The 23,688-nt window shown below is 39.4% G+C and overlaps 1 long non-coding RNA gene across 1 annotated transcript; it reads right to left on the bottom strand.

The window, feature by feature from the left end:
* Positions 1–10,256: 10,256 nt before the first annotated feature.
* Positions 10,257–23,418, bottom strand: LOC132857793 (uncharacterized). Its single transcript, XR_009649606.1, has 6 exons — positions 23,220–23,418; positions 17,306–17,409; positions 15,189–15,311; positions 12,771–12,877; positions 11,793–11,849; positions 10,257–11,406 (listed from the first exon to the last, which is right to left on the bottom strand). It is a non-coding gene; the product is annotated as an uncharacterized LOC132857793 (long non-coding RNA).
* Positions 23,419–23,688: the final 270 nt, after the last annotated feature.

Here is a 23,688-nt window from a genome sequence, read left to right as displayed (position 1 = left end):
CACCTACCCCATTTCTCTTACTATCCACACCATAATAAAACAGCTTGAATCCTGCTCCTATACTACGAGCCTTGCTACCCTTCCACTTGGTCTCCTGTACACACAGTATATCCACCTTCCTTCTCTCCATCATATCAGCCAGCTCTCTACCTTTCCCTGTCATAGTACCAACATTCAGAGTCCCTATTCTCAGTCCTACACTCTTACCTTTCCTCTTCTCTCTCTGTCTGTGCACTCTCCTCCCTCCTCTACTTCTTCGACCAACAGTAGCCCAATTTCCACCGGCGCCCTGTAGGTCAACGGCACCGATGGCGGTCGTTGTTAACCCGGGCCTCGACCGATCCGGGATGAAATTCTTACTGACAATTCGCATGGTTAGATTTGGCAATGTTTTATGCCGGATGCCCTTCCTGACGCAACCCTCTCTATTTATCCGGGCTTGGGACCGGCACAGAAGTCACTGGACTGTGACCCCCATGGCTAGATTTATTTTATTACATTTTATATGGTAAAAAATTACACTATTTTACTATTACTAATATTATGCTGTGTGTGAATGACCATGTCGGTCAGCCACCACCGAAGACCAATTTTGACCCAGGAAAAACCCTGTGGTAGACACGGGCAAGAGTAAAAAAGGGACATTGTTTATGGACAACTCGTCCCCAGTCCCCTTGTGATAATCTAAACAAAACCTACTGATGACAACGTCAGTCTCTGGTCATGACGCACACAGGGTACAAGCATAGAAGGACAAAGCCTTAAGATTAGAAATTTCCACCACTGTACATAATTTGTACTTTTGCCATTTGTACTAAATTGACCTTTAGTAGTGTTTCCAGTTTTATGCTTTATAACCACTTGGTCTTACTGTCTTTTTTCACAAACTTTTAACACCAAGATAGACCAGACTTTAGAAACATTGATGTGTTTGTACTGTGTGTGTTCACTTTACTTTAATCGAGGCAAATAGTGGTAGGAAGTTAATAATGTTATCATTTTTTGCCAGTTTTCAGGTACTTTTATCTCGAGCGTTTAACATCTTTAATAAAGCTGTTTTATGCAAAATGTTTTGATCCCATTGGGGAAAAATAAACCATTTAATTGGTAACCATTTAAATCTTTATTATTAATAATGTTTACTTAATTATTACTACAAAAGAAAATAAACAGATAAATGCAATTTACCTTAAGATTTAAAAGATTTTTTAAATATTGCTATTACAGTAAAACAAGAAATTACAAAAAAATTAAAAAATTTACCTGAATAAATAATTTCAACAAAAATATCTTTCATTAAAATTTATTAAAACTGATTTTTTACAATATCATTACAAATATTTAAATATAAATAAATAGAATTAAATATAAAATATAAATAAATAGAATTAAAAAAATAATAAATATTAACGATTAAACTGATTTTTTACAATATCATTACAGATTTACATAAAATATAAATAAATAGAATTAAATATGAAATATAAATAAATAGAATTAAAAAATTAATAAATCTTAATGATCAAAACTTGTAGCCTGTGGAGAAACACACACACACACACACACACACACACACACACACACACACACACACACACACAGTGTGTTACACACAGTTAAATATTTAATAAATAATTTCAACAAAAATAACATTTGTTAAAATTTATTTCATGAAAACTGATTGAACAATTATTATATTTATTACATTTGAAGATTTAAAACCCGTTTTGCACGACCTGCGCACATACAGGGCAGACTTCCTTCTGTGGAGAAACAAACACACACACACACACACACACAGTTACACATCTCTACCTCATGTCCTTATTTTAAAACTGAAATGTTAACAAATGATTATACAATAATCTAAAATGAAGATTTTATTCTACGTCTTTCCAACAAGTTCCAACATCAACATCATCTGTTCCCAGCATCATTAAATACAATAACATGCTTTTATAGACGGCTTAGAAATTGGGTTTGTACAGCTGTGGTGCTCTGTGTGCTTTGGGTGTGTGTGTGTGTGTGTGTGTGAAGTTCTACTGAAGCAACAAGGAATCAGGAAGAACTACTAAATACAGCAACAAAGACATGATATCATGGTAAAGTGTGTTCACTAATAAACTGCCAGAAACCAAACGATGGAAGGATTTACAGCTGAAAATAAAATAATCCACAAAATTCTATCTTTTTATATATATATATATATATATATATATATATATATATATATGTATATGTATATATATATATATATATATATATATATGTGTGTGTGTGTGTGTGTGTGTTGATACCTCTGAAAATTTTCCAGAAAATAAAGTTTTTCTCACAGAAAAGTTTTGCAATTACATGTTTTTCTGTACACACATTTGTTTCCTTTGTGTGTATTACATCACGGAGATAAAGCACAAGGAGAAACAACACAAAAAAACACACAAAATTATTGACACCCTTAACTTAATATTTGGTTGCACACCTTCCTATAACCATCAATAAGCTCCTTACGCTTTCTCACCCGGAATTTTAGACCATTCTTCCTTTGCAAACTGCTCCAGGTCTCTCATATTGGAAGGGCACATTTTCCCAACAGCAATTGTAAGATCTCTGCACAGGTTTTCAATGGGCTTTAGATCTGGACTCATTGCTGGACACTTCAGAACTCTCCAGCGCTTTGTTGCCATCCAGTTCTGGGTGCATTTTGAAGTATGTTTGGGGTCATTGTCCTGCTGGAAGACCCATGATCTCGGACACAAATCCAGCTTTCTGTCACTGGGCCCTACATTGTGACCCAAAATCCTCTGTTAATCCTCAGATTTCATGATGCCTTGCACACAGTAGAGGCACCAAGTGGCAGAGGCACCAAAACAAGCCCAAAACATCTTTGAACCTCCACCATATTTGTCTGTAGGTTCTGTGTTCTTTTGATTACGTTTTTGGTAAACAGTAGAATGATGTGCTTTACCAAAAAACTTTATCTTGGTCTCATCTGTCCACAAGACGTTTTCCCAGAAGGATTTTGGCTCACGTACATTTTGGCAAACTGAATTCTTTCTTTTTTATGTCTCTGTGTCAGCAGTGGGGTCCTCCTGGGTCTCATGCCATAGCGTCTCATTTCATTCAAATGTCGACAGACAGTTCGTGCTGACACTGATGCACCTGAGCCTGCAGGACAGCTTGAATTTCTTTGGAACTTATTTGGTGCTGCTTATCCTCCATCTGGATGTCGTGCTTTGCAACCTTTCATCAATTTTTCTCTTCTGTCCACGTCCAGGGAGATTAGACTACAGTGCCTTGGGTTGCAAACTTCTTGATCCTGTTGCGCACTGTGGACAAAGGAACATCTAGATCTCTGGAGATGGACTTGTAACCTTGAGATTGTATTTGTCCACAATTTTGGTTCTCAAGTCCTCAGACGGTTCTCTTCTCCTCTTTCTGTTCTCCAATGCTTAGTGAGTGCAAAGACTGTCAACTTCTCTCCTTTTATCTGCTTTCAGGTGTGATATTTATTGCCCACACCTGTTATTTGCCCCAGGTGAGTTTACAGGAGTGTCACATGCTTGAAACAAACTTATTTATCCACAAATTTGAAAGGGTGCCAATAATTTTGTCCGTCCCATTTTTGGAGTTTTGTGTGAAATCATGTCAAATTTGCTTTTTCCTCTTTTTTTTATTTTATTTTATTTATTTATTTATTTATTTTTATTTTTTATGTGTTGTTTCAATACACACAAAGGAAATAAACGTGTGTACAGCAAAACGTGTAATTGCAATACTTTTCTGTAAGAAATACTTCATTTTCTGTAAAAATTTCAGGGGTGCCAACACTTTTGGCCAAGACTGTATATAATATCTACTACCTTTAGTGAAATGTGTGTGATCTTAAATACGAGAGATAGAAAACTGACCCCTATAATATCATGATAAAATCAGTGTGCCTTTAAACTAGGGCTGGGCGATATAACGATATGTATCGTGATAGACACATGATCGATATCAATAAAAAACGTGTTCGATAAAATGTTCGATATATTTTATTCTTCGTCGTAAGAAAACCGAGGTTTGCAAAGCAAGTTTGGTTGCATTAACAAAGGCATTCGCTCTCTGGTAACCTAGCAACGTAGGGAGTGACATGCTAACAGCCAATCATGTAACAGTATCAGGTTTGGTTGCGCCATATCGTTGTCTCGTCTTTCAAAAAAAAGAGCAAACCTACGATGGATAATGAAGGACAAAACAGTCATACAGGTAGATTTTATATTTTATATCTATTATGCTTTATTACCTTACAGTTAAGCTGTTTTAGAAAACAAATAAACAACCAAAAACTACGGTTAGCGTTAGGGTTAGATAATCAAATAGGCCACGCCTACCCGATGACGCAATATCTGTTACGCTGTTCTAAATTCCCTGGAAATAAGTGCATCCCGACCAGAAGCGTCCCTGAGCTCGATGTTTATATTTAACACTTTGCACTATTTTATTACACGTTATGAAGCATTTCTTACATCTTCTTTCATTTTGCACCTTAAATGTTAAGAGATAATAGTTAAGTGTTCATTGTGACTTTAGACTCATGTTTACATTGTAATTATTAGAGTTTTCCTGGTTGGTGACATTTCTGTCTTAATAACTGAGGGGATTCTGATCAGAGGAAGGTTAAGTTTCAAATAAAAAGGTTTAAATGTAATAGATTTTTCTCCTGGTCCTTATTTTAAAAGGGTCATAAAAAGATCAATAATTATCGATATCGACCGATATGATACACTGATATCGTGATACGGTTTTCAGCCATATCGCCCAGCCCTACTTTAAAGTCTAAACAACAAATTTCAAGCTAATTTACTATGAAAAATGTGGTGGATCAGCCGTAACAAAAATATCCTCTGGAAGATTACATGGAGGTGAGGATGGATAGAAAGGAGTGGGGAGTGCTGAAGTCTACCAGCAGACTAAAGCACAATAAGGAGAAAGGGATGTGATGTAGGAGATGATGAGATAGTTACCACTGCGAACCATTGGTCTATGCATTGCGCTTGGAATTTGTGACCACAGGGGAGCACCGTCACCTCCCCTGAGAACGGATCCAGGCAAATAGGGCATTCTACAAGGGGGAAGAAAAGGCAAGCAAAGTACAAGTTAGTGAGGTCTTGTGTTGGCTGAGGTCAGAGAGAAAATATTTAATCAAGTCAACCGGCCCTTAAACGCTGTTAGAAACGCCCCAAGCATGACACAAAGTATTACTGTTAACTTTCCCATAGCAGAACATTTCCATCCAGCACTTTATTCCACTTATACCACAGCAGCCCGATCTGTTATGGCGAGACCAATACGTCATATTTAACGCTTAGGATGAAATAATAAATTATAATCGTGTTATAAAAGATAGAACAGGAAAATAGCTCTTTAAATTTCAGTTTCAGTAATTAAGTATTTCATGACATTGGATAGAATTGTGGGTACTGAATAATAAGAGACATTGACATGTGTTTTATTTAGCTGAAGTTCATTCCACTCCAATAACCCATCCTTTTTACAGACTGTGTGTGTTGCACAAAAGGTTAGATACCTTACACGCTGCTAATGAATCAAACACTTCAAAAAGAATCCATGTACTATTTATTTACTCCTTATTCATATATTTCTATCTAACGCTCTTTAACAGGCTTTGTCATACTTCCTGTTCTTAGTGTGCTGTGATCAGCTTTATCACTCAACTTCTACTTCACTTACACCATAATATATTAAAGTTAACGCGTCTAAACGAGTATCACACTGGGCAGAAGTTTCTCCGTATCCTCCCACAGTACAGCAGTAATAAACAAAAAGCCACTCACTCACACCCTCCTCCTCCATATAAAAGAGCATCCAGTTTAGAACCTGTGGGAAAACATTACACTTTACATATTCTGCATCTAATGACTAATTACATAATAATCAATAATTATTCTGTCCAGAACTCCACAGTTGTGCTACCTGACTTACAATTGATGTCATCCTTTCAAGTATGTTTCCCATTTTTCGTTTGAGAATCTGGAAATAAAGCGAGAGAGAGAGAAATGTAAGATTTCAGGATCTTTACAACTACTTAATCTCTCACTGCAGGTCTGTATGAAAACATGGCTGTAGCTGAGAGCAGAGAACTTTCTGGAACCCCGTTATTATCATCTGAACAGCATTAAAGCAGGAGACCGCGTGCCATATAACGGTCAATCATGACATTTGACAGACACACAGATCTCACAGCAATTAAACATGTCTTACTAACACTAATTACACCTTAGTGTTAGAGATATATAATAAATACATATCAGTACACTGAAGAACCACAATGACACTTTAATAAGCCTAAGCAGACTTCTCTGTTAGGACTAAACCAAATCATATCATTACCGTTTACACTTTTCATCTTATATGATTTTATATGATTTTATTTAATTTATTAATAAATTCCCGGCTAGCAAAAGTTATGATTAAACGCTCTGAAGGAGTATGAACTACTAACAAGCTTCATGTTTCCAGCAAAGAGAGAATACGGTGGTTGTTACGGTCTTAACTGGAAGCTAAGCTAACTAGTGTGTACTCGACTCTAAACTAGTGTCGTTCCTGAATAAAGCAACATTTTAATGAACACACAGACCGACTGTCATGATTAAGCTCAGTTTGTTTACACTGTGACTTACTGGGAGACCACAGATAATGAGGGATAATCTTACCGTAGAAAATTTTTTGGGGGCGCTGAGAAACTTTCTTTCAAAAGCAGTTTTTGAAATATAACGGTCAATCAGCCGATCTCTATACGCTCACTATGCCAGTTACGTTAGGCCCCGCCTCCCAGAGCCGGTCGTCCTATACGGTCACTACACAAGTTGCGTTAGGCCCCGCCTCCCCTGTCATTTTACAGTGCGTGTTAATATTTATTGTGTATATGACCATATGAAGCGGAGCTATACATCTGACCATGAAAAGAGAAAAGAAACAAAATGAGAGTGAAATGTGAGAACAGCAGTCAGGTAAACTTTTGTTGTCTTCAAGTTTGATGTCAGCAAGAGTAAATAACAGTAAAGTTAAGTTGATGTGATTCTGTCTCTAGTCTCTATCTGACTAGCTACATTAGCTGTACAGTGCTGACAGTGCATCTCTTGGTCTGTCTGTCTGTCACACAACAATTTATTGTGTGAACATTCGTGTTAATAAACGGTGTTAATAAACGGTGTTTATAAACGCGAGCTCGTTAACCGCGCGTGCACATTCGTTCATATGCGCGTGCAATCGTGCACGAAATGACGCGTGCTCAAAATCCCCAAGTCCAAAGCTGTTATTTTTTTTATTAATATTATTAGATATATTATTTTGTTATATTTTATTATTTTCTGCTTATTTAAAATAATGTTAATATTCACTTTAAATTCAATTGCTAATATTCAACTCAAAATTCTATGTAAAATATTCCATTCAATAAGGATTTGTTTATACCTCATTTAATTCTGTATTGTTTTATTACAGAACAATTATTAGTTTTTATTTTTTAGAAATTGTTAAATTCCATTTGGAACTGCCTGTTGGCAAATCGGGCATCTTCTAAACTGTGGAGAAATACACACACACACACTCTCTCACACACACACACACACACACACACTCTCTCTCTCACACACACACACACACACACAGTTACACATCTCTACCTCATGTCCTTATAGCTTTATTTTAATAGATATTTACAGTTAAATGTCTCGTTAGTTTTGACTTCATGAACCGTTACAGACGCCTTGTTTCCTGATACTTTTATAATATTTATAGAGAACATTGTGCCAAGGCTGAAACACCTGACTGCAGTGATGTCAATACAACAGATTGTCTGATTTAATTCTCTCGCTCGGATGAAGTTAACTGTTTTAGTCACAGCATCAACAACATGGTTCATTTTTAACAGGAAGCAAAGAAAAAGGACGTTATGGAAAATAAACTAAAGGAAATGGTGACACTGTTGTATGAAATAAAGAAACTGAATGTATCTGATTAAAACTGTGAAGAAGACGAGATTCAGAAGGAAGCTGATTGAACAACAGGAGGAACAGACACTGTACCTAGACAGTTGGATCAAGACTCATTTTGCTGAAAGAAGATTATAGAATCGTTATGTTTCCTTTTTCATGTTATAGAATGATAAGTTTCCTTTACCTTTAATATGAACTTATGTAATCATTTTGTGATTAAGAAATGATCTAATGTTCAATAGTATGTTCAGATATTAAGACAGAGAGTAACAGTGAAAGTTTAAAAGGTTTACACTTGGAGAATGTTTCTTGGTTTGTTTGATCTTTGCATTTTAATTATTTCTACTTACGCTAGAATTGTTTGATTATTTGAAGCAGATTTTATTTGTAATTTTACTCACATTTATCTGTATTACACTGCTTTTAATAAAAACAAGGCCTCCCATTGTGAGGATCCTGAAAAGACAAGAAGGTCTAAGTCTGACTCCTTCATCTAAAGATTCAGTCAATAGATTAGGTAGAAGACCTTGAAGAGGACAGAGGGACTTCAGAGGACACCTGCGTTCAAGGTAAGACCAACTCTGATGGTTGATCTTGTGTTTTCAACATTAATTCGTGCAAACTGACATCCTTTAGTGGGAGGGTGGAAGGGTTTCCTACGCACCCCGAAAACGTGTCGTCACTAAAGGACACGTACGTCAGTATAAATGACTTCAGTTCTCAAATGCGCCCTTTTTCTCCGCACGCATCAGCGTCCAATAATCACTTCTTAATAAACTCTCCGTCAGAAAACTCCTGACTTTTTCTGGCGATTTTGTGAGAAATGACGTAACTTGTCCTTACGGCTGCATCTCTGGGGGTGTGAAGTTTCGTAAAAAGTCCTTGTTGGGTTTGCAGTTTTGCTAGCAACGCATCAGACTCCCGCGCATCAGACTCCCGCGCGCTCTTCATCAGACTCTTGCGCATCAGACAGATTTCTGTATTTATCCTCATGCTCAGTCATTTAGTGGCGATTCAAATTATAATCCTTTAACGCAGCGACCCGTGTACCACAGATTAAGAACACGGCTTTATCTTTCATTTCTGTAAAGAAATACTTGGCAGTCTGAGTCTTGTTGAAAACACGACATTCGTTATCAACTTTTCTTTTCTTAGCGTGAGCCGACATCTTGAGGGTAACCGGGCTAGCGTCACTTGTCGCCGTTCACCTTCACGATCGACGTGTTGGTGCTCACTGATCTAAGGCAATGAATTCCACCTTTTTTGTGTTTTGCCTTTTGCCTTTGCTCCATCACTGGAAAACTTTTTTGCCTTTTTAAAAACCGTCCGTTACAGACGGAGTGGACGCGCTGCTCGGATTGACTTTTCTTTTCTGTGCCGCATTCTTCTCGTATTTAGAATGACATTCAGGATGTTTGGATTTCAGCTGATAAATTAAACCCGACGTTTACAGCACAGTGGAATTCTTTTCTTCACATAGCCCAACTGAGGAGGTGCAGTTATGATACAGCACCCCTGGAGCAGGGAGGTTTGAGGGCCTTGCTCAAGGGCCCAGCAGTGGCAGCTTTGTGTTACTCAATGAAAGAATCATTAAAGTTCTACAGTGAAGATGTCATTTTTAAAATGTGTATTACCTTGCATGTGTCTGCTTATGACCAAACAAAATGTTTGTTTGTATATGGTTTATATAGTACTGGTTTGGGCTGGTATCATCAAAGATGAGCTTGTGGGGCCTTTTCGGGTTGAGGATGGGGTCAAGCTCAACTCCCAGTCCTACTGCCAGTTTCTGGAAGACACCTTCTTCAAGCAGTGGTACAGGAAGAAGTCTGCATCCTTCAAGAAAAACATGATTTTCATGCAGGACAATGCTCCATCACACGCGTCCAAGTACTCCACAGCGTGGCTGGCAAGAAAGGGTCTAAAAGAAGAAAAACTAATGACATGGCCTCCTTGTTCACCTGATCTGAACCCCATAGAGAACCTGTGGTCCATCATCAAATGTGAGATTTACAAGGAGGGAAAACAGTACACCTCTCTGAAGAGTGTCTGGGAGGCTGTGGTTGCTGCTGCACGCAATGTTGACGGTGAACAGATCAAAACACTGACAGAATCCATGGATGGCAGGCTTTTGAGTGTCCTTGCAAAGAAAGGTGGCTATATTGGTCACTGATTTGTTTTTGTTTTGTTTTTTTTCCAAATAATTCCCATAAATTCCTGTAAACGGTCCAATTTGGAATATTTCCAAAATTCCCCAGATTAAGTTCCCGTGGAAATTTACCGGAAACTTTCTGCCCCTTTGCAACCCTACATACGCAGGGTAAATGTAAACAAAAATGTAATGAAGAGAACTTTTTGTATGGTGAATGTGGACATTTTGACTGTTTTTAGAATAAAAAATCATAAGCATTCTTTTCATAAACATAAGTGCAGACACTTTTACATCATTATAAATCTGCCTCACATTCTACTGTACTGTAGGTCAGATGGATGCTTTGTGCTTAATGATGCTTTATTAACACTCAGCAATCAGGTGTCCACCTGTTCAGCATGACTATATACACACAGTCTTATTTGTAAGTGTGAACTCGTGAACTGGACATTGTAAGTGTTCTTGAATGAGTGACATGGATGATGTATTATTATTATTATAGTCCAGCTGCTGGGAGCAAATCACTGGAGCTAAAAACAGATTAAGGACAGACCTTGTCTCAAAAGTATAAAGTGTGAACCCTTTAAAAAAAGATCATTATTGGTATTAAGCGGTGCACAAAAGGCTTTTCTTGCATTCCTGTATTTTTTTTAACTTATTACTATCCAATAAATAAATATGACAAAATATACGACATGAGATGTTACACTGACTCGTATAATTGCCCAATGATGAGTGACATTTAAGTTATAAATATCGGCTTCACAACAAAACCATATAAATATCCACCTAATTGGGCAAAATCAAATGAAAGTGTTCCCGCATTTCAGAAGGTGATTTTTTTATAACAGGCTCCATTGACAACAATAAACTCTCCTAAACTCGCTATACAGTAATAGATTCCGTGTAATACTCCAATACAACACACGAGGGCGCTCCGCCGCGTGTCGCACACGATTTTAAACCTTCAGATAACGAAGCAGTCACGTGGGTGTGTGAGAGAAACGAAGCTTCGGACGTCATTGGTCACGTGATTTTGCCAGAACGAATCAAGCTTCGATACAAAGCTTCAATGAAAATCGGTTCCTTTTTTTGTGACTCACGACTCAGCGCTTCGGTGTCACCGGTGACGTCACACGTGTTTGTGTCTTTATTATTTATTAAAGGCCGTTGATTTGACGCGGTCCTGCGTTACCGTCTGTCTCCCTCCGTCCTGCTGCTCACATCCACCTGCTGTATTTATTTATGTTCACTGTTCTAATTGGGAGGAAAACAAAACAATGAACTATAATACATATATACACACACAAACATATACACAAATAAAACATATATACACACAAATATACAATTAATAATGTTTACTTAATTATTACTACAAAAGAAAATAAACAAATGAAAAACTACCCTAAAAAGATTTAAAAGATAAGAAATTATAAAAAGAAATTTCAAAAAAATAAAATAAAACTGAATAAATAATAAAAATAACTTTCATTAAAATTTATTAAAAACTTTTTTACAATTTCATTACAAAGATTTATATAAAATATAAATAAATATAAATGATTAAAACTTGTAGCCTGTGGAGAAAAACACACAGTTACATAATAAATAATTTCATAAAAAATAATTATATTTATTACATTTTACTGTAAACCATTTGGAATGATTTCCATGAGACACACCCCACAGGTTAGTTGCTGTGGAGAAACACACACACACACACACACACACACACACTTACACATCTCTGCCTCGTGTTCTTATTTTAAAACTGAAATGTTAACAAATGATTATACAATAATCTAAAATGAAGATTTTATTCTACGTCTTTCCAACAAGTTCCAACATCAACATCATCTGTTCCCAGCATCATTAAATACAATAACATGCTTTTATAGACGACTTAGAAATTGGGTTTGTACAGCTGTGGTGCTCTGTGTGCTTTGTGTGTGTGTGTGTGTGTGTGTGTGTGTGTGTGTGAGAAGTTCTACTGAAGCAACAAGGAATTAAGAAGAACTACTAAATACAGCCACAAAGACATGATATCATGGTAAAGTGTGTTCACTAATAAACTGCCAGAAACCAAACGATGGAAAGATTTACAGATGAAAATAAAATAATCCACAAAATTCTAATATCTTATATATATAATATCTACTACCTTTAGTGAAATGTGTGTGATCTTAAATATGAGATAGAAAACCGCCCCCATGTTAATATAGTGTTCTATTCCCAGCACTACTGGAACATTAGACGGTCCAATACATCAAACTCATAAACTCTTGATTGATTTTGCTTCAATTAAGTAGAAACCGTTAAAGAAATCTCCTCCAGAACGTCTGGTGATTATTCCTTTTGTCCTACTGATCCCAAATAAATATTCCCTTCACTTCTGTAGCTTAATATCATGATAATATCAGTGTGTCTTTAAAGTCTAAACACTGAATTTCAAGCTAATTTACTATGTAAAATGTGGTGGATCAGCCGTAATGAAAATATCCTCTGGAAGATTACATGGAGGTGAGGATGGATAGAAAGGAGTGGGGAGTGCTGAAGTCTACCAGCAGACTAAAGCACAATAAGGAGAAAGGGACGTGATGTAGGAGATGATGAGTTACCTGTGTGAGCCATTGTGCGATGCAATACCAGTGGAACCGGTGGTTGCACTGGACCATCACCATATCCCACTGTTCCATTGGCTCGAAGCAAATCGGTCACTCCTCTCCTGCTAACGAATCAAAAACTTAAAGAATCCATGTACTATTTATTTACTCCTTATTCATATATTTCTATCTAACGCGCTTTAACAGGCTTTGTCATACTTCCTGTTCTTAGTGTGTTGTGATCAGCTTTATCACTCAACTTCTACTTCACTTACACCATATTACAGTGATACCTCGAGATACGAGTGCTTTGACATACAAATTTTTTGAGATACGAGCTGTGATTCGACCAAATTTTTGCCGTGAGATACGAGCAAATTTTTGAGATACGAGCATCTGAGCCGCCGCCGAAACAAAGATCCCCAACAACCACGTGTGCTCTGTTTCCCGCCTCAGCTTCCTGCGTCTCACTCGGTTAAAGCCGCCTTTCCACTGCACACGACAAACGACGGTCGATAAACAGGAAGTCATTCATTTCCTATGGAGAGTCGCAAAGGGGCTGCGTGAGGTGACGACCGTCTGCGGATACGTAATTTTCGGATCCGTTTTAAACGTTGGATCCGTTAAAAAAATTGAACTTGTGCGACTTCACCGCATCTGATATGCCGACCGGACAGGTTTTTATTAAAACGACCGGCAGATGTTAGTGAGGAAAGAGTGACAAAAAAGGCAAAAACAAGTGAAGAGAAAAGCGATGAAGAAAATTAAGCAAAATTAATGTAAAGAAAACAGAAATTGTAGCAATTAAGTTCAGTTAAGTTAAGAGAATTTCAGTTCAGTCAGGACCACTTTGTCAAAAGAGGATTTATTAGATGATACACATACAGTTAGTGTTGGCGGTATGGTTCTGTTCTGGGTAAGAATCCACAGGCCCGTCCGTGCGCATGCGTGGTCCGAGCGCAGAGAGCAGCGACTAGAAAATAGAATAAACCTCCCTGATGCACGCTTGATGACGTGGCCTGCCAGAACTAATGCGATGCTTGATTTAAGTTCGTTAATTTTAGTGAAGTTTAGTTAATTTCCATTTAAGTGTAAAGTAGCATTAAGAGTGTACAGTAGAGTGTACAGTAGAGTGTACAGTAGCGAGTAAGTGAACGAAAGTGAAAGTGTACGTACGAGACAAAATTCCTCCTGTTTAATCCTCATACCTGCAAACTCACAAGAGGTGAAAAAGGTGACGAGGTGCGAAATATACACCCCCACCCCCCGCCAACATCCCCCGGGGAAGAAAAATTGAGAACTTAAAATGAAGCGCACTCTGACAATAACATAAAGGGAAAAGACAACATTTGCGTCAAGTGAAAAAAGCAATTTTACCAAAATTTCTTGGAAATAATTTTTCTCTGTACAATTTGAGTGCCTTGGAACCAGGGGCGGTTCTAGACATTCTTTAGGGTGGCTGAGATGACAGACAGGGGGCTGGAGCCACCCTAAAAAAGGTTTAGAACCGCCCCTGGTTTAAACTATAAGTATAATTTTTACTTTCATAAATAAACAATAAAAATTACGTTGCAGGACATGTCGTGGATGGGAAAGAAAATTATTTATCAGTTTGATCCAAGAGCGATTTTTTTACTAGTAGTAGTTTACTAGCAGTCTTTCAAAAGTGCGTTATTTGAATGGAGAAGCACAGGTACGCGCAGCGTGCACGCGCAGTCAGAGCTGGATGCGTTTATCTATAATGTTAATCGCCGCAAAGACGGCAACCAAAAGCAGTGAAATTTCACTATTCTTATTACCAGAGTTGTCATATAATATAAAACTCTTCTTGTTTTAAATTCTCACTGAGGGCTAAAACCCCTAAAGATGAAATCCTAAAACCACCCCTGTTTGGAACCTTAATAAATTGATGAACACAAATATATAAGACGCGAGGAGTTGGTTTGCCATCCGCCATAAAAAGTCATTAGAAGTAGAGACGCGAGGCATCAGCTTGATAGATGGTTTACTACGCTGCGTCCAAAACCGCCACGTAAGCACTACCGAAAAGTGACTAGTTTGCAGGTATGAATCCTCCCTCAACCTCCGTGCTCATCTTCCGTAAAGTAAAACCAATTTATTTTTTTTTAACATTCTCTTTTATTACTGTATGTTTTTGTACAATATTTGTCATTTATAAATACAGTACTGTACATTTGTCATATTCAAAACACAAACAAAACAACTGGAGTGGAATTTTGCGAGATGGAACGGAATAATGGGATTTCAATTCATTTAAAGGGGGAAAATTGCTTTGAGATACGAGCAAAGTCACGGAACGAATTAAACTCGTATCTCGAGGCATCACTGTATGTTAAAGTTAAAGCCTTTTTTCTAGCATTCTCTCTCTGTACTTGTGTTACTACTGAGCAAGTGAGCATGAGTAGTACTCACCCTCACGCTGACCCTGAGATTCATTTATTCTGGCCAAGACTCCTTGTCCTTCACAGTTGTGCTACCTGAGTTATGGTCCATTCTGCCACAATCCTCAAAATGTTTCCCATTTTTCTAGTCCATCTAGAGAGAAATGGGGAGAGAGAGAGAGATAGAGAGAAACAGACAAACAGAGAGAGAGACAGAGAGATGGAGAGAGAGAGAGAAACAGACAAACAGAGAGAGAGAGAGACAGACAGACAGACAAAAAGAGAGCGAGAGAGAGACAAAAAGAGAGAGAGACAGAGAGAGAGAGAAACAGACAGACAGAGAAACAGACAAAAAAAGAGAGAGAGACAGACAGACAAAAAGAGAGAGCGAGAGAGAGACAGACAAAAGAGAGAGCGAGAGAGAGACAGACAAAAAGAGAGAGAGAGAGAGAGAGAAACAGACAAAAAGAGAGAGCGAGAGACAAAATGAGAGAGAGACAGAGAAAGGCAAAAAGAGAGAGACAGAGAGAGAGAGAGAGAGAGAGAGAGAGACAAAAAGAAAGAGAGAGAGAGAGGGAGAGAGAAATCACACAGCTTTAATCACTCAACTTCTACTTAACTTACACCTGTAAGAAATGACAGAAATTGCACCCAAATTCCACTCCAAGGTTCACATCTAAAAGAGCTCATTCCTAAAAAGGTTTAAGCATCATAAGGTAATATGTTTAAGACTCTAAACGTATAAACTTGATTCAATTATAAATATGGGAACGGCAGCAGGACATTAAGCATCACCATGAACAAAGGGTGTACGTGACTGCGATTACCACTTAAAGTGACCACTTGGTTGATAACTGTAACAATACCAAGACAAGGTGTACGTGACCATGATTAACATTTAAAGACATCTGGCTAAATAACAAGATGTAGCCCAGTGATTTGGGAGACATTCAGTTCTTAAACTCAACACACATTCAAAGCGGATCTTCATTTAAATGACCAAAAGGGAAAACTGTATAAAATGCTTGAGCAGGATTTGCTCAGGGTTCTTATTGACTCCGATGAACCCAAAGTACGTCATGTATTTTGTCACTGCTATGCTGGAATAAACTTCTTGTTCTTCATTAAAGTTAAAGACTTTTTTCTAGCATTCTCTCTCTGTACTTGTGTTACTACCGAGCAAGTGCTTTAACTCAGGGTGGGCAAATCTCATCAAATCTCATTTACCCTGAAGCGGTTTTTGTCACAGTTAATATTCCAAACTGAAATCATTAACGCAGCTAAATCACCCTCACCCTCATGCTCATCCTCACGCTCACCCTCAGGCTGGTTATCACCCTCACGCTGATCTGCCCTGACCAACCCTGGCATCCAGTTAACAACTTGTGGGAAAACTTTAGACTTTACATATTCTGCATCTTGGTTTGACTAATTACATAATAATCACAAAATTATATTTCAGGTCTTAGTTTTTAATGCAGTCTTTTGGCTTCATTTATTTTTTCCAGGACTCCATGTCCTTCACAGTTGTGCTTCCTGAGTTACGATTGATGTTACCAAGATGTTTCCCATATCGAGAGTCCTCCTGGAAATAAAGATCAGACCAGGCTACAAGCACATACTGATACTGTATGCAATGATTTTTCAAATGCAACTAATAAGTACAAATTTTGCATTAACATTTTAACATACCATGGTCCCATTCCCATGTTGGAATGATGACTCCATTTACTAACTGCTGAATTATTCTGAGACACAAAATCATACCCTTACATTGTATCTGAGACAACAGAGATATGGTTCCTAAACCCTGAGATGCTGAAAAAAATGTAATTTAGCATGAACATGTTGTCGTTCTTTCGTCTTTTCCCGTTAGGGGGCGCCAGAGCGAATCATCTGTTTCCACCTGACACTATCCTCATCATCCTCGACTCTCACACCAGTTACCTTCATGCCTTTAAACTCTAAACACTGAATTTCAAGCTAATTTACTATGAAAAATGTGGTGGATCAGCCGTAATGAAAATATCCTCTGGAAGATTACATGGAGGTGAGGATGGATAGAAAGGAGTGGGGAGTGCTGAAGTCTACCAGCAGACTAAAGCACAATAAGGAGAAAGAGACGTGATGTAGGAGATGATGAGTTACCTGTGAGAACCACTGCAGTATGCAAGAAGTGTGGTACACATGATAGTATGGGAGCACCGTCTCCTGCCCTGTGAAGTTCTCCCAGCATATAAAACAATCTCCGACTGCAGCACAAGGGGGAAGAAAAGGCAAGCAATGTAGAAGTTAATGAGGTTGGAAATCAACATCTTGTGTTGGCTGAGGTCAGAGAGAAAATATTTAATCAAGTCAACCGGCCCTTAAACGCCGTTAGAAAGGATATCCGGTGTCTCTATCTGGCTGATATCAGCAGAAAATCCTGGATCAGATATCAGACAGAAAGGAAAAAACAAATGGGATGTGTTTCTGTAACAAGCCGCCATGTGCCCTGAAACAGGATCATGTGCAGAAGGCTGAGAGGCAGATTCCAAGGGACCGTCTGCAAAGGGCAAAACCCGAAAAGCGAATACTACAAAAAGTCATTAACTTCACTGTAATACACTGTACTGTCACCAGCTCACACACATCACTGTAATACACTGTACTGTCACCAGCTCACACACATCACTGTAATACACTGTACTGTCACCAGCTCACACACATCACTGTAATACACTGTACTGTCACCAGCTCACACACATCACTGTAATACACTGTACTGTCACCAGCTCACACACATCACTGTAATACACTGTACTGTCACCAGCTCACACACACATCACTGTAATACACTGTACTGTCACCAGCTCACACACACATCACTGTAATACACTGTACTGTCACCAGCTCACACACACATCACTGTAATACACTGTACTGTCACCAGCTCACACACACATCACTGTAATACACTGTACTGTCACCAGCTCACACACATCACTGTAATACACTGTACTGTCACCAGCTCACACACATCACTGTAATACACTGTACTGTCACCAGCTCACACACATCACTGTAATACACTGTACTGTCACCAGCTCACACACATCACTGTAATACACTGTACTGTCACCAGCTCACACACATCACTGTAATACACTGTACTGTCACCAGCTCACACACATCACTGTAATACACTGTACTGTCACCAGCTCACACACATCACTGTAATACACTGTACTGTCACCAGCTCACACACATCACTGTAATACACTGTACTGTCACCAGCTCACACAACACTGTAATACACTGTACTGTCACCAGCTCACACACATCACTGTAATACACTGTACTGTCACCAGCTCACACACATCACTGTAATACACTGTACTGTCACCAGCTCACACACATCACTGTAATACACTGTACTGTCACCAGCTCACACACATCACTGTAATACACTGTACTGTCACCAGCTCACACACATCACTGTAATACACTGTACTGTCACCAGCTCACACACATCACTGTAATACACTGTACTGTCACCAGCTCACACACATCACTGTAATACACTGTACTGTCACCAGCTCACACACACACATCACTGTAATACACTGTACTGTCACCAGCTCACACACACATCACTGTAATACACTGTACTGTCACCAGCTCACACACACATCACTGTAATACACTGTACTGTCACCAGCTCACACACACATCACTGTAATACACTGTACTGTCACCAGCTCACACACACATCACTGTAATACACTGTACTGTCACCAGCTCACACATCACTGTAATACACTGTACTGTCACCAGCTCACACACATCACTGTAATACACTGTACTGTCACCAGCTCACACACATCACTGTAATACACTGTACTGTCACCAGCTCACACACACATCACTGTAATACACTGTACTGTCACCAGCTCACACACATCACTGTAATACACTGTACTGTCACCAGCTCACACACATCACTGTAATACACTGTACTGTCACCAGCTCACACACACATCACTGTAATACACTGTACTGTCACCAGCTCACACACACATCACTGTAATACACTGTACTGTCACCATCTCACACACACATCACTGTAATACACTGTACTGTCACCAGCTCACACATCACTGTAATACACTGTATTGTCACCAGCTCACACACATCACTGTAATACACTGTACTGTCACCAGCTCACACACACATCACTGTAATACACTGTACTGTCACCAGCTCACACACACATCACTGTAATACACTGTACTGTCACCAGCTCACACACACACACATCACTGTAATACACTGTACTGTCACCAGCTCACACATCACTGTAATACACTGTACTGTCACCAGCTCACACATCACTGTAATACACTGTACTGTCACCAGCTCTCACACACGTCACTGTAATACACTGTACTGTCACCAGCTCACACACACGTCACTGTAATACACTGTACTGTCACCAGCTCACACACATCACTGTAATACACTGTACTGTCACCAGCTCACACACATCACTGTAATACACTGTACTGTCACCAGCTCACACACACGTCACTGTAATACACTGTACTGTCACCAGCTCACACACATCACTGTAATACACTGTACTGTCACCAGCTCACACATCACTGTAATACACTGTACTGTCACCAGCTCACACACGTCACTGTAATACACTGTACTGTCACCAGCTCACACACATCACTGTAATACACTGTACTGTCACCAGCTCACACACATCACTGTAATACACTGTACTGTCACCAGCTCACACACATCACTGTAATACACTGTACTGTCACCAGCTCACACACATCACTGTAATACACTGTACTGTCACCAGCTCACACACACGTCACTGTAATACACTGTACTGTCACCAGCTCACACACATCACTGTAATACACTGTACTGTCACCAGCTCACACATCACTGTAATACACTGTACTGTCACCAGCTCACACACATCACTGTAATACACTGTACTGTCACCAGCTCACACACATCACTGTAATACACTGTACTGTCACCAGCTCACACATCACTGTAATACACTGTACTGTCACCAGCTCACACACATCACTGTAATACACTGTACTGTCACCAGCTCACACACACATCACTGTAATACACTGTACTGTCACCAGCTCACACACACATCACTGTAATACACTGTACTGTCACCAGCTCACACACACATCACTGTAATACACTGTACTGTCACCAGCTCACACACACACATCACTGTAATACACTGTACTGTCACCAGCTCACACATCACTGTAATACACTGTACTGTCACCAGCTCACACACATCACTGTAATACACTGTACTGTCACCAGCTCACACACATCACTGTAATACACTGTACTGTCACCAGCTCACACACACATCACTGTAATACACTGTACTGTCACCAGCTCACACACACATCACTGTAATACACTGTACTGTCACCAGCTCACACACATCACTGTAATACACTGTACTGTCACCAGCTCACACACATCACTGTAATACACTGTACTGTCACCAGCTCACACACATCACTGTAATACACTGTACTGTCACCAGCTCACACACACATCACTGTAATACACTGTACTGTCACCAGCTCACACACACATCACTGTAATACACTGTACTGTCACCAGCTCACACACACATCACTGTAATACACTGTACTGTCACCAGCTCACACATCACTGTAATACACTGTACTGTCACCAGCTCACACACATCACTGTAATACACTGTACTGTCACCAGCTCACACACATCACTGTAATACACTGTACTGTCACCAGCTCACACACATCACTGTAATACACTGTACTGTCACCAGCTCACACACACATCACTGTAATACACTGTACTGTCACCAGCTCACACACACATCACTGTAATACACTGTACTGTCACCAGCTCACACACATCACTGTAATACACTGTACTGTCACCAGCTCACACACATCACTGTAATACACTGTACTGTCACCAGCTCACACACATCACTGTAATACACTGTACTGTCACCAGCTCACACACATCACTGTAATACACTGTACTGTCACCAGCTCACACACATCACTGTAATACACTGTACTGTCACCAGCTCACACACATCACTGTAATACACTGTACTGTCACCAGCTCACACACATCACTGTAATACACTGTACTGTCACCAGCTCACACACATCACTGTAATACACTGTACTGTCACCAGCTCACACACACATCACTGTAATACACTGTACTGTCACCAGCTCACACACACATCACTGTAATACACTGTACTGTCACCAGCTCACACAACACACTGTAATACACTGTACTGTCACCAGCTCACACACATCACTGTAATACACTGTACTGTCACCAGCTCACACACATCACTGTAATACACTGTACTGTCACCAGCTCACACACACGTCACTGTAATACACTGTACTGTCACCAGCTCACACACATCACTGTAATACACTGTACTGTCACCAGCTCACACACATCACTGTAATACACTGTACTGTCACCAGCTCACACACACGTCACTGTAATACACTGTACTGTCACCAGCTCACACACACACATCACTGTAATACACTGTACTGTCACCAGCTCACACACATCACTGTAATACACTGTACTGTCACCAGCTCACACACATCACTGTAATACACTGTACTGTCACCAGCTCACACACATCACTGTAATACACTGTACTGTCACCAGCTCACACACATCACTGTAATACACTGTACTGTCACCAGCTCACACACATCACTGTAATACACTGTACTGTCACCAGCTCACACACATCACTGTAATACACTGTACTGTCACCAGCTCACACACACGTCACTGTAATACACTGTACTGTCACCAGCTCACACACACGTCACTGTAATACACTGTACTGTCACCAGCTCACACATCACTGTAATACACTGTACTGTCACCAGCTCACACACATCACTGTAATACACTGTACTGTCACCAGCTCACACACATCACTGTAATACACTGTACTGTCACCAGCTCACACACATCACTGTAATACACTGTACTGTCACCAGCTCACACACATCACTGTAATACACTGTACTGTCACCAGCTCACACACATCACTGTAATACACTGTACTGTCACCAGCTCACACACATCACTGTAATACACTGTACTGTCACCAGCTCACACACATCACTGTAATACACTGTACTGTCACCAGCTCACACACATCACTGTAATACACTGTACTGTCACCAGCTCACACACATCACTGTAATACACTGTACTGTCACCAGCTCACACACATCACTGTAATACACTGTACTGTCACCAGCTCACACACATCACTGTAATACACTGTACTGTCACCAGCTCACACACACGTCACTGTAATACACTGTACTGTCACCAGCTCACACACACATCACTGTAATACACTGTACTGTCACCAGCTCACACACATCACTGTAATACACTGTACTGTCACCAGCTCACACATCACTGATGTCCTGATAGTTACACTACAACACTTATTTTTAATAACCTTGCTTATTGATTATTTTTATTGTTTTCATTATGAACAATATACATTTGACTGACTTTTAAAAGACCGCTTTTCAGGTTCTGCACTTTACAGACGGTCCCTTGGAATCTGTCTCTCAGCCGTCTGCACATAGAGACTTGTGTATTTTGTCCACCGCGGAGGAAAGCTGAATATTTTGAGGAGAATTGTGTTGTAGCTGCGTCTCTACATTACTACGGTAGAAAAGAGGTGTTATTTGTGTAGTAACAGTGTTTAACTCAGGAGTTATTGACTCGGGAAACTCCAATCTGTGAATATGTGACCAACTTTACTTAAGTCTGGTCCACACTAGTACATATAATGCTAATCAGTTAGCATCACCATATATCTCGTTTAAATAAACAAAAAAACACATTAAACGATACATTTTTAACATAATTAACACAATCAACTGTTTTCACGTTAAACACATTCTCTCAGCTACAAAAACACGTTTCAGAGAAGAAATATTACCTCAGCAGTGTAATGAGGGGAGGAGCCGGAAAACACGCGCGTCATCATCGGCCTCACACGCAACATATACTGAGGCGACCGCATGAGGTACAAGAGGAAACCCCGTAGAAGTGTCGCACCGATAACATTCCCTCCTCAAACAAATTCCCAAAGAAAAGTCCCGCTACTTTTAAAGTTATATTCTAGTGAACAATAATATAGGAACAAAATGTTGTGGAGTTCACTAAACCATTCTTTTTGCAAAAAGTAGGAAGATATAAAACATTAATAAACCAATCTCAAAAATAAATAAATGAAAAAATATAGATACAGAAGGAAATAGCCAAGGGTCAGGTTAAATCAATGAGTTTGTTTTTTACACCAGTTACACTTACCCTAGGGGCAGGCACTAAATTCCAGGGGTTTCGTTCCACGTAAAGTGGGCGTGTTTCCGGAGGTCTTGAAAAACGCCCTCTTTCAAAAAAAAAAA

Source organism: Tachysurus vachellii, chromosome 1 (genome assembly GCF_030014155.1).
Source record: "Tachysurus vachellii isolate PV-2020 chromosome 1, HZAU_Pvac_v1, whole genome shotgun sequence".
Classification (NCBI taxonomy): domain Eukaryota; kingdom Metazoa; phylum Chordata; class Actinopteri; order Siluriformes; family Bagridae; genus Tachysurus; species Tachysurus vachellii.
Note: the sequence above shows the minus strand (reverse complement) of the source record. Positions and strands in the feature narration are given on the sequence as shown.